The sequence below is a fragment of the Polypterus senegalus genome, chromosome 8, assembly GCF_016835505.1.
Source record: "Polypterus senegalus isolate Bchr_013 chromosome 8, ASM1683550v1, whole genome shotgun sequence".
NCBI lineage: Eukaryota > Metazoa > Chordata > Cladistia > Polypteriformes > Polypteridae > Polypterus > Polypterus senegalus.
Window position 1 is genome coordinate 54,906,503 of NC_053161.1, and position 12,568 is coordinate 54,919,070.

The following is a 12,568-nucleotide window of genomic DNA, read 5'->3' on the forward strand; positions in this document are numbered from 1 at the left end:
CTACAGTCAGGGCTCCCTGGTTTTTCTGATGTTGGCAAGCAGGTAGATGAGCTCCAGCGTCAACAGAGTTTATGTAACAGTGTAAAAACAAAACTGAGGAAACCTGTATGGCAAGTGTGAAAACAAATCTGCGGTAGACAGAAGTCAGTGTTGCCAGTGACCTCTGAAAGAAGAAAACACATCAGATGAAAAAGAAGCTGTCATGACCTGCTGAGTGTTGATTTAGTGTCGCTGTGGGTGAAAGAAACAATCTTTTTTTTTCAGCAGTAGCAGTTGAAACAATTATAGCAACAAAGTGCTGTTCTTCCAAGGCCAACAAATGGAAATGGACAATGAAGTTAAAAAAATAAAAGCTGAACTGATTGGTAATAAGGCAAAGAGGTGAGAATCTCCTGAGATTCTTTAGATAAACAGACTGTTCTGATATATTATTTAGCTTCCTTTTGTTGTTTAATCAATGACTTTAAATAACATTGTAGTGTGTGCTGACAGGCTCGTCCCATAAACTCATGCCATTCTCTTCCAGACTCTTGAGCATGGTGCATACTGTATTAGCTGTTGTTGGTGTTGAGCGTCATCATATTATAAGAAAGCTTGCCTTTCAGAGAGCCCATCTCATTTGGTTGCAGTGTCAGTTTTGTATAGATTCCATCATGAGAAAGCCAAAATTACTGCAGCAGCTAGTGGCATATGCAGACAAGTAAATCAAGGTGGGATAATTCAACAAGTAATAAAACTAGACGATGGACATCCAGAGAACAACGTCATAAAGTAGCATCTATATTCATCACACCTAATTACAAAGAAAGCCTCAGAAAGGAAGATGAGAGCTCACTCAGTGGAAGTTTCCCTGTCACTTACTTAGACTGAATGCACCCTACCACCTTGGCACAAGAACACTGTAACTCACTTGCTTATACCAGGGTGTTACAGCAGAGGTTTTCCATTGGAATTCAGGCATAATGTGAGCAGTTAGAGCCACCAAATTTCTAATTTCAAAGCTTCTAAGGTAATCAAGGGGAATCTGTCTTCCATATTTCTATCCATTACTTGCTTGAAGACAGCTAAAGCTCATGCACCAAAGGCACTGGTTTAGGACTGCTAAAGAAACACAGCTCAGCTACACCCCAAGTCAACATGACATGTTCAACCACCCAAGGTAAGTCTATTCATCATCTTCTGATATTGTGCATAGAGGAGCCACATCACAACATAGCGGGCATCTCCTCATGCATGCCTAACCAGAGCCAGGAAATATTTTTAACTCTCCTTTCTGGACTGGTGCTAAACCTTGGTGGGGTTCTCCAATTAATTTTATTGACAATGATGCCATTATATTATTTGTCCAGCCCATAATTTAGCTTTGCGGCACTAAGACACAGATGACAGAGATGAGGAGGGTTCCACCTTGGCCTGCAGGAAGACAGTAATTGAAAAAGTAGTCATGTTGAGGATGAAATGACAAAACATCCCTGAGACTACCAGATATTTTCATTATCTTAAGATACAGACCAAAGACATTTAGAAAGAATGCTTACTCTAGTGAATTTAAATTGGATTAAATGGATTTTAAATTGTTATTTTATGTTATGTCATGTATCCTGGAGGCACACTGCCTTAGCTGTCTCCAAACTACATTAAAGCTACTGTATATAAGAGGTACCGCCACCTTGGGGAGGCTTTAGTCAGCCCAATTACAAAACAGTGGAGAGTACTAGGCCAATAAAGCCCAACACACACTTTCCTTCCAGATATCTGCAAACCCAATACTATGATGTCTTCCCATAAATAAATCAAAAGACCATATGGAGTGCACACAGTCAAAAGATGCAGTATGCTGTGCAACAAACAAATTCTGACTTCCAAGTATACCTGCCATTGAGTAATTAATGGAGGCCTGTCTCTGTTAGAAGAAGAAGCACACATCCGGACTACTCAGAAACTAGGAACTATGGTGTTGATGCAGGACCAGATTCAGTATTCGGGAGCAGCATGATTAGCAAAAAAATAACAGGAGTTGTAGGACAATGGATTTGGTCTAGAAGCACACAAATACTGGTGATGTGATCCCCATTACCATTTGGTGCCAACAAAGTTAATGAGTAGAAGACTTGTAAGAGAGTGGTTAGGTTTTTATGGGAGGTATTTTCTGCAAAAACTAAAATGAAAATGAAAATTACTGCATGCAAAAATGCTACAAAAATTACAATTAAAATGAAACAACCCCATTTGCAATTTCATTTTCAGCATGAACTGCAATGAAGCTGCAAAAATGAAAAGTAAAATGCAAATAAACACTGGCACTACCTGCTGCTCATTGAATTTTTGTTTTTCCACTTTGCATTTTCAAGTTCTCAACATGCAAATAGCATTCCCTTTCCACTTCAGTGTAAATAAATGTAAACTACCTCAAATATTGTAATAACATTGCACATTAATTTCTTTAGAACTATAATTATGCATGGTCTTCAGATTTTGTGAGACAGTTTTACTGTGAAGCTCACAGTCCAGGGTGAAAAGATCAAAATCATGTGAATTAAGCACAGTTGAAGTATTCAATCGATCAAAGTGGCTCTACAGCTATGAAGAACAAAGAATTGTGAGAAACTGAGGTAGAAAGCCCCACCCATTGACCCATGCTATTTGCATATTGAGAACTTGAAAATGAAAATGCAAAATGGAAATTGAAATTCAATGAGCAGCAGGTGACGCCGGTGTTTATTTGCATTTTACCTTTCATTTTTGCAGCTCCATTGCGGTTCAGGCTGAAAATGAAATTGCAATTGGGGTTGTTTAATTTAAATTTAAATTTTTGCAGCATTTTTATGTGTAGACTTTGAAAATAAAATTGCAAAAGAGAGACTGCATTTTCACTTTATAATTTTGATTTTCATTTTAATTTTTGCAGAAAACACCATAAGGTCCATAAGGTTTTGGGCCTTATCAATGCTCCTGACAAAGACGAAACCAAGATCTTCTACTTGGATTATCAGTGGTTCAGTGAACTCCCTTAACCACTCTCTTTCTCACACTTCTGCGGCTGGAAAAAAACACAACACCACATTATTCAATCACAAGAGTTCACAGTTTGTTTAACTTTCACAGCCTATTGGCAAATTACAGTTACTCCTAAGTGCAGGCACAAGATTGACTTTACCTATATAGAGGACTGTGGCAGCTCAGGATCATGCTGTTCGAGCCTTTCAGTTATGTCATTTAGAATAATTGCAGACTTGTGACTTCACAGATCATCATTAGGACAACCACATCACCTCACGAAAGTGCTAATAGTTATTAGTAGAATAACTGCAGCAGGTACCCCATAACTTTGCTGACCAGATGTGGAAATTTGATGACCATCATCTCACACCTGACCAGGCTGAGTTTCAGAAAAAAAGAAGGATTCAGACTGAGAGCTGGTCGCATCATTTGGGCCACCAGCCATTGTCTACCACATCCAGCTATGTATCCTGTTTCAGGTGTGGATGGGCCCGAAACACAGCCACACTACTAGACACTACTGGTCTCAAAGGGCCATAGAGATCAGAATGACAACAGTAGGAAACTTTATTGCGGTCAAGATTCTATTCAGGCTGTATCAGCCATTTTTGGTAAGGATTAGGTGGGGAGTAGAATTATACATCTGCTACAGTGAATCCTGTAATATCTAGGAAAGGTGTTGTTGACCAAGTTCTTGCTGTCTTTCCTTAAATCTACTTCAGGATGCCAATGAAGCGAGTTGGCCTCAACATCCTTGGGCCATTCCTAAGGGCTGCATTTGGCAACTGTGTACTACCAAACTCCAAGGACCACATAGCTAGAAGACCTGGTGCCAGATCTTAATTGAGCACCTCTCGTAGGAAATGTTATGCCATTTTAGAGTGTTAGAGGAGCTACTTGGTTATCGGGGGTATCATTTTTAAAAGACACAAAGATACAGAATACAGGATTATAAATACTTTTGTTCCCTAAGAAAATGAAAGAGGAAGATCACCCTGTAACCCACACTGAAGTTCAATCAGATTAATATCCTTCAGTCAAATTACCCAACTGGCCTCTTGATCACCAGCTCCTCATTTTACATATACTATACAGTATATTGGTAAAGTCATACAGTCATCCACAATGTATATCCAAATGGCTTTCACTAGGCTGGCAATATGAGCCCTACTGGATGTACAACCCTTTCTTCTCAGATATTCTCAAGAATTGTATAGTGACATGCAATTGACACATGAAAATGGACTGAAACTTAAGACAGCCAAATGTATCCCTGTGACACATATATTTTAGGGCAACCCTTTCTGAATGGATATTAAGCATCATTGATGCAAATAACCATTGTATGTCCCCCTCAAAAAAGCACTAGAAAGTCCATCTGATGGAGGACACCATGGGCCTCATGCATAACACCGTGTGTAGAACTCAGACTATAACATGGTGTGCGGACAAAAGCGGAAATGTGCTTACACACAAAAAAATCCAGATGCATAAATCTGTGTGTTCGCCAACTTCCACGTTCTTCCACTCCATAAATCCCGGTCAGCGTGAAAAGTAATGTATGTGCACGCACCTGCTGTCCTGCCCCAACTCCTCCCAGAATTACGTCTCTTTGAATATGCAAATCAATATAAATAACCCTTAAGCTCAGCCTTCTGTGAAAACACAATGGCAAAAGCACGAGGGAAAATAGAAGAATTTTAGCGAATACCAAGTAGAGGCTAGGAAAAACATACTATTTGTTTAAACAGTGGTAAAAATAACAGAAGGAAGTTGATTGAGTGACATAGTGTGTCGGAGAAACTCGAATCAAGTTCACAAAGTCGCACAGTGCCCAAAATAAAAAAAGAAGTCGCATATTAAAGTCGCTGTGAAAAGGTGAGTTGTAGCCCACCGTCTGATTGTCATATGAAAGCTTATTAGGGTATAGAGAAAAAAAAAAGGCACACAGTGGGGAAAAAAGTACGAAATGTCAACTTTAATTTCGAAATTTCCACTTTAATCACATAGTTAATTTTGTCATTAAAGTGGAACATCATAAACTTCATCTTAAAATCGTTTAATTTACTAGTTTCTCAAATCCCATCGTAACTAAAGTAGCACGTTAAATGCTTTGTTTTGTATTTGATCTTCTATGTGCTCTATATGTATGAATCACTACGTGCTTCTTAAACAGGCTTTCTCTTCCTCTGACAGGACACAGAATCCATTACATTTGTAATATTACAGCTCTAATTAAAATACTGAGATGTATATGTGATATAATTTTCATGATGAAGCATATTATTAAAAATGGGAACAGGGTGGCACAGTGATTGCAAGATGCTTGCTGCGCCATGCATGACCTTTGATTAAATACTTTATTGTAGCAGTACTGTCTCTTTCAAACGTACTAACCCCCAATTCCTGTCCTTCCTTTTCTTTTTCCAAATACCCAATCGCCACACAATAAGTTCTGTAATAGACTGGGTTAAGCCATCTGTAAGCTTAGAACGCCGATTCTTTAAAACATTTAAGGAACATTGAAATATCTTCGTAGTATGTAATTATTCTATCCATCTATCCTTCCAGTGTCGCGCTAGCACCAGCAAGAATACAGCGTGAGGCAGAAACAATCCGTGAACGGGGCATCAGCTGCTCGCTAGCACTGCGGCACCATGTCCTCACATGTTTAATTATTAACAATATAGATTATTTAAATGAAGCTAAAGTTTTATCTGTATAATAAACATATTTTGCTGCATTTCATCTTAAAAATGATATTGTCACCATATGTAAAAACATGCTTTATAAAGTGGCTCAAGTTGTGCAATATTGCAACTGTATCGCACGTTTACAGTGAGGCAATTGTATTTATAAGTACAAACAGTTCTACAAGGAGCACTTGATGGACTAATTGAGTGCGTTTATAGTTTTTGGGATGGAACTGTTTCTGAACCGCAAGGTCCATACAGGAAAGGCTCTGAAGTGTTTGTTGTGAGAGAGCAGTTCAATAGACAGCATGGCTGAGGTAATGTGTGCTTGATGCTCTATACCGATAATTCTCTTTCTGATCAGCTTCCGTACAGCTGTGAATCCCCAGGCAGATACAGTGATATAAATACTCTGAGTGGTGCAGTGAGAGTAATATGGTATAAAGATGATCCGCCTTGGCAACCCCTAACAGGAGCAGCTGAAAGAAGAAGAAGAAGGCGCAGTGAGAGGAACAGCGCTAAAGCAGCTATTGTATTTAGAATAGTTTGACCATTCTGTGGACCATTATATTGTTACAGGTTAATTACAATTAGATGCATTAAACTAATAAACAATATGTGGTTAATTTCAGTGTATTTATAAAGCCGCGACAGGAAGGTGGATCTAAAAAAGAAAGGGTAACCACAAAAGAACAATAGCACTGCTTTGATGCTGGGTGCCGCCAGTCTGCAAAACCGAGTGTAGAACTTGCGTATGCCCAGGTATGAGCTACAGTGGAAATGTGAGGTTTTATACATTGCGTTTTGAACGTGGAAACATTCTTGCGCAACATTTTTGTACGTACGCACCATTTATACATATGGCCCCAGGTGTTGCTGAAAGTGTATGCAGCTTTGCACTTCTGTTCTCTGAGCGACCCTCTACAGGGGGCTAAAGAGGTAATGTTGACTTGTCTTTGTCCCAGCAGCACGTGAGCAACTGAGCATACCTATAAATTTTCAGCTAGCAAGGTGAAGCATCGTCAGATGGCATGCCTGTCAGACCTCCTAGTTCAGAGGGAGATAGACAAGACAACACCTTTGTTGTAAATAGGATAATGCTACTGACTTAGGAGGGTTGATGGAATGGCAGATCCTTGAGGCTGGGGGATATATGGCAGCCTGACCAAAGTAAATATAGAAAATTAATGACTGTTCTAATATTCAAATAATCATTCTGGGTGACAAGCACCATATTTAAAAATCAAATTCCTTCTTTGTATAATTTTTCATGCCAACAATTATTAATAAAAACAGAGTTATTTCCCTAAAGAGAACAAACATGTAAACTAGCAATCAATGACTAACTCACCATATTATTATTATAGTCCTGGAGCTGGCATCTGTTTGCTTTGTGGTTTTAAGAGTTCAAGTGCTGTCCTCAGGTGGTCACATTCATCTAATGCCAGGATGTGTGCAACAGTAGATTCCAGGGAACAAATGCAGCCCACATATTGTAATAAAATTCCGCACAGGACCCATCTCTTTATTGCGTGTTGTTTTATGAGCTAATGAAGATGTTTGAACTCTTACAGAGCTATTGTTTACCACAATAATAGCTCTTACACAGCATTTTTGAGCTCGGTCCACACTTGAATGGTTTCAGAGTTCATATGGTATTGGCTACTTCAAATTCCTGAGGATACATGAGAAAATTCTTGCCAGTGTAAGATATGAAGCCAAGTAGAATTAGTATTTGAACTTGGTAACAGATGTTACATCGCATGTTACTATAGAAGAAAGTTTGTAACTTTCTTAATTTACATTCTTACTTGTGACACATAAAATTAAGTCAATAAATATTTGGACAGAGACAACTTTTTTGTCATTTTGGTTCTGCATCCACAATGTGTTTTGAGGACTTCAGAGATATCCATTGGGGTATTCCATATGAGATAACTCACCATTGGGTAGCCTCCTCCTAGATATTTGACCTTTGCCTAGTGGATAGGCTTGGGCACTGTAGTGATCCTAACCCTGCTAAACTGGTATAGCAATAGGAGTTGAGCAAAGAGGAACTCATTTTCCCTCCATACCTCTTATAATTCTCTGTAAAACAAAGTTTACTTTCTCCAGAAAAAGAGATAGGTGGGGTGTTTGTCAGCAGGAATTTGTCAATCACGTGACTCATATAACTCAGCCACCATCAAAAGGATTCACAACCTGGCAGGCAAAATGATCTCAAGCCAGGTCAGCCGCAGTACCAGTGGGATGACAGAACATTTAGAATGAATGCAGACATTTTTATAAATTACCATCATTAAGAAAAGAATTTGGATGTGAGCATCAGTAAGGTTTTGCGTCCTAGGAACCAAGTTACCCAAACTATTCTATAACATTTCAGTAATTAGTTACTGGTCTGATGCTGATCTTTCTGATCATAAAATAGGTCATTACAATGAAAACTGACAAGAAGAATTCATAATTAGCTGCAGAATTATGGCATTTGAGCACATCGACCTCTCCTAACAGACTTAAGTTTCAATGTTAGGTATTTTTCTCTGGGCAGTCCTCAAGAAACTGTGACACACAGAGACACACCCATTATCGAGATATCAATGTTTTCGGTATGAGGTGACCCTAAAACACCGAGATCTGTTAGAAATCAGAGACTGAAATTTTTGACGAATGTAAAGATTTCGCTACTCCCCAACAGGTAGGTGGAAAGCAAAAAAACTACTTGTTAAAAGCTCTGGGAATTCTCTCTCATATATATATATATATATATATATATATATATATATACAGTGCATCCGGAAAGTATTCACAGCTCATCACTTTTTCCACATTTTGTTATGTTACAGCCTTATTCCAAAATGGATTAAATTAATTTTTTTCCTCAGAATTTTACACACAACACCCCATAATGACAACATGAAAAAAGTTTACTTGAGATTTTTGCAAATTTATTAAAAATTAAAAAATTGAGAAAGCACATGTACATAAGTATTCACAGCCTTTGCCATGAAGCTCCAAATTGAGCTCAGGTTCATCCTGTTTCCCCTGATCATCCTTGAGATGTTTCTGCAGCTTAATTGGAGTGCACTTGCGGTAAATTCAGTTGACTGGACATGATTTGGAAAGGCACACACCTGTCTATATAAGGTCTCACAGTTGACAGTTCATGTCAGAGCACAAACCAAGCATGAAATCAAAGGAATTGTCTGTAGACCTCCGAGACAGGATTGTCTCAAGGCACAAATCTGGAGAAGGTTACAGAAAAATTTCTACTGCTTTGAAAGTCTCAATGAGCACAGTGGCCTCCATCATCCGTAAGTGGAAGAAGTTCGAAACCACCAGGACTCTTCCTAGAGCTGGCCGGCTAACTAAACTGAGCAATCGGGGGAGAAGGGCCTTAGTCAGGGAGGTGACCAAGAATCCGACGGAGCTCCAGAGGTCCTCTGTTGAGAGAGGAGAACTTTCCAGAAGGACAACCATCTCTGCAGCAATCCACCAATCGGGCCTGTATGGTCGAGTGGCCAGACGGAAGCTACTCCTTAGTAAAAGGCACATGGCAGCTCGCCTGGAGTTTACCAAAAGGCACCTGAAGGACTCTCAGACCATGAGAAACAAAATTCTCTGGTCTGATGAGACAAAGATTGAACTCTTTGGTGTGAATGCCAGGCGTCACATTTGGAGGAAACCAGGCACCGCTCATCACCAGGCCAATACCATCCTTACAGTGAAGCATGGTGGTGGCAGCATCATGCTGTGGGGATGTTTTTCAGCGGCAGGTACTGGGAGACTAGTCAGGATAAAGGGAAAGATGACTGCAGCAATGTACAGAGACATCCTGGATGAAAACCTGCTCCAGAGCGCTCTTGACCTCAGACTGGGGCGACAGTTCATCTTTCAGCAGGACAACGACCCTAAGCACACAGCCAAGATATCAAAGGAGTGGCTTCAGGACAACTATGTGAATGTCCTTGAGTGGCCCAGCCAGAGCCCAGACTTGAATCTGATTGAACATGTCTGGAGAGATCTTAAAATGACTGTGCGCCGACGCTTCCCATCCAACTTGATGGAGCTTGAGAAGTGCTGCAAAGAGGAATGGGTGAAACAGGCCAATAATAGGTGTGCCAAGCTTGTGGCATCATATTCAAAAAGACCTGAGGCTGTAATTGCTGCCAAAGGTGCATCGACAAAGTATTGAGCAAAGGCTGTGAATACTTATGTACATGTGATTTCTCAGTTTTTTTATTTATAATAAATTTGCAAAAACCTCAAGTAAACTTTTTTCACATTGTCATTATGGCATGTTGTGTGTAGAATTCTGAGGAAAAACATGAATTTAATCCATTTTGGAATAAGGCTGTAACATTACAAAATGTGGAAAAAGTGATGCGCTGTGAATACTTTCTGGATGCACTGTATATACACTTTATTAACATATTTTTTTAATATCTTTTATTATCATTTGGTTCAGAGCAGTAAAGTAGTCAATATTGTTGCCTCACAGGTCACATTGATTATATTTCAGTTCTGACCCGAGTGCTGGGAGTGAGAACTTTACATGTTCTATTTGTGTTCACATCCCAAGCCTACAAAGGACTGGCGACCCATCCAGGATGTGCTCCATATTTTTCTTCAGTGCTGCCACAATAAGCTCTGGCACTGTGCTGAAATATATACCTGTTAGTGACAAGAATATTTGTATGTATGTCTTCAATGAGATTATCAGTTTGTACTTCAGAAAACTTTATTTTAAATACTTTCGTTGCTTTAAAAAAACTTTACCATGTAATATTAGCAAAGTATTTAGACCACTCTAACTTGCGTGCTTTTTGTGGCTGCTGTAGTGTTGCTCTTGCAGAGTTGATGCTATTAGGCATCAACCCTGCATTCCAGCAAGCACAGCAAGCATCACAGCAGGTCGATTCACTTGGCAGGCTGATTGTGTAGGCTTGAACCTGGCAGCAGGCTTCCTTCCCAGGTGTAGAGCAACTTGAACACAAATAGACCAAGCAACCTCAACATGCTACGCACCCTATAGAGCACCGAGGCCAGCTAAAACAGTAAGGTGGCAACCCTGTGCATTGTGTTGGCACAAGTCTCCAGTCCCTTCTAAAAGGAATACTATTTAATTCAATGGGATAAACTGCTTTTTGTAGTCTTCATACCAACATGAACAACACCTTTACCAGGTATTCATCATAGGAGGTTGGTAAAGATGTGGAGGGACTAATGGGTTCAAAGATGGCTGATATGACCCATTATTTATAAGCTTCATCAAAGGTTGGGAAGAGATGCTGGGATATACTTTTCTGTGACAGTTTGTAATTGTAAATTTGTGCAAGTCTTCTGAGTCTGTCTTCACTGTAAACCTATCACCTCCTTGCTGGCAGTCCATGCTGAACATCTGGACTGATGACACAGTAATGTCAATGTTAGTTCTGTTCTTGCCGCTAATCTCCCAGGTGGAGACAATTACTAAGCTTCTGTGTGGGTGCTATACTATAAATTACTTACAAATTGATAAAAATGTTACCTCTGGAAAATTTCCAGACCACCGGAATGTAAAATAGCACCACTCACTATGGAGTTCTCTAATTGGATGGTATTCAGCACGGCTTGTGTTTAATACCATAATCACAAAAGGCCTTTTGTCTCCCAAAGGCTTACTACACAAAGCTGAAATAATGCCTTCAATAATGTATTTGAAATGCTCTTGATGCAAGATGGAAATACCAGGAGATGTCCAAAAAAAAAAAAAAAGTACCAAGAAACATACTTAAGTACACTAAATATATTTAATGTACAAAATACTGTATATTCTTTGTATGAATACTGACTATTTCAATTCAGGATCTCAGCCAGCCAAGCTTATCTTGGCAGTGCTAAATACAGCAGAGTGTATACTCATATAAGCATTTACTTTATTTATATCAGACCAACAGAAGGACATGAAGTAAACTAACATGCAGATTTATAAAGTGTGGGTGGAAACCTTAGAAAAAAAGGAAGACAACTAGTAGAAAACAAAGACACTTGCACCACATTACAACTCCGTACAAACAGTAATGGAGTCAATAAAATGAAGTGGAGTTATTTAACTGTTTCGAATTAGGGATTACAATACATGATGAGATACTGTATTTCAATGACAGTCTTTAGTATTACCTTGTTGTGGATTATAGGCAGCTGTACAGGGTATTCAATATGGTGAATAGCAGGAGAGATTCTCTCATTAAGCATATTTGATATATGTGGGATCTTGATAAAATTGTTCCGAATTAGAAACCTATGGTCTGAAACTGACATGTGGCTTTGGCACAAACAAAATGTTTTTTTCAGCTAAATCAAAATATGACCTTGTATTACAGAAGAATGGCTGTTAATGCATGTGCATATGCCTCATCTGCTTTGTAAGTAAAAGTCCAATTGTTTCCAGGACTACAAAAATCAAACCATTTAAAACACAAGTTGAACATTAGTAAAAGATGGCTACTTGCACACCTGATTGACTGTGCTTTTACTGTGACATTTTGTTGTTTGTTTTTTTACTCTGTATGTAAAGTGACCTTGGGTTTATGAATGGCACTCTATAAATGCAACTTATTATTAAAAGATGCAAATATATGGATAAACAAAAACAAAACATAACAAATGGCCAGAGACTAGCAATAAGTAAAAAGCATATAAATAATTGCACATACCAACTTCCAAACAACACATTAGCCGTGTAACGAAGCGGAGGCTCCTTCCACTGTTTGAAATCCTCACATGGGGTGTTGCTTGATGACCATTTTGTTTCTGAGTTCTCTGGAGATACTTGGCAAATTTTCTTCAATGAAGAAGATAGAAATGCCTTATGAGCAGTAATAAATCTTTCATTA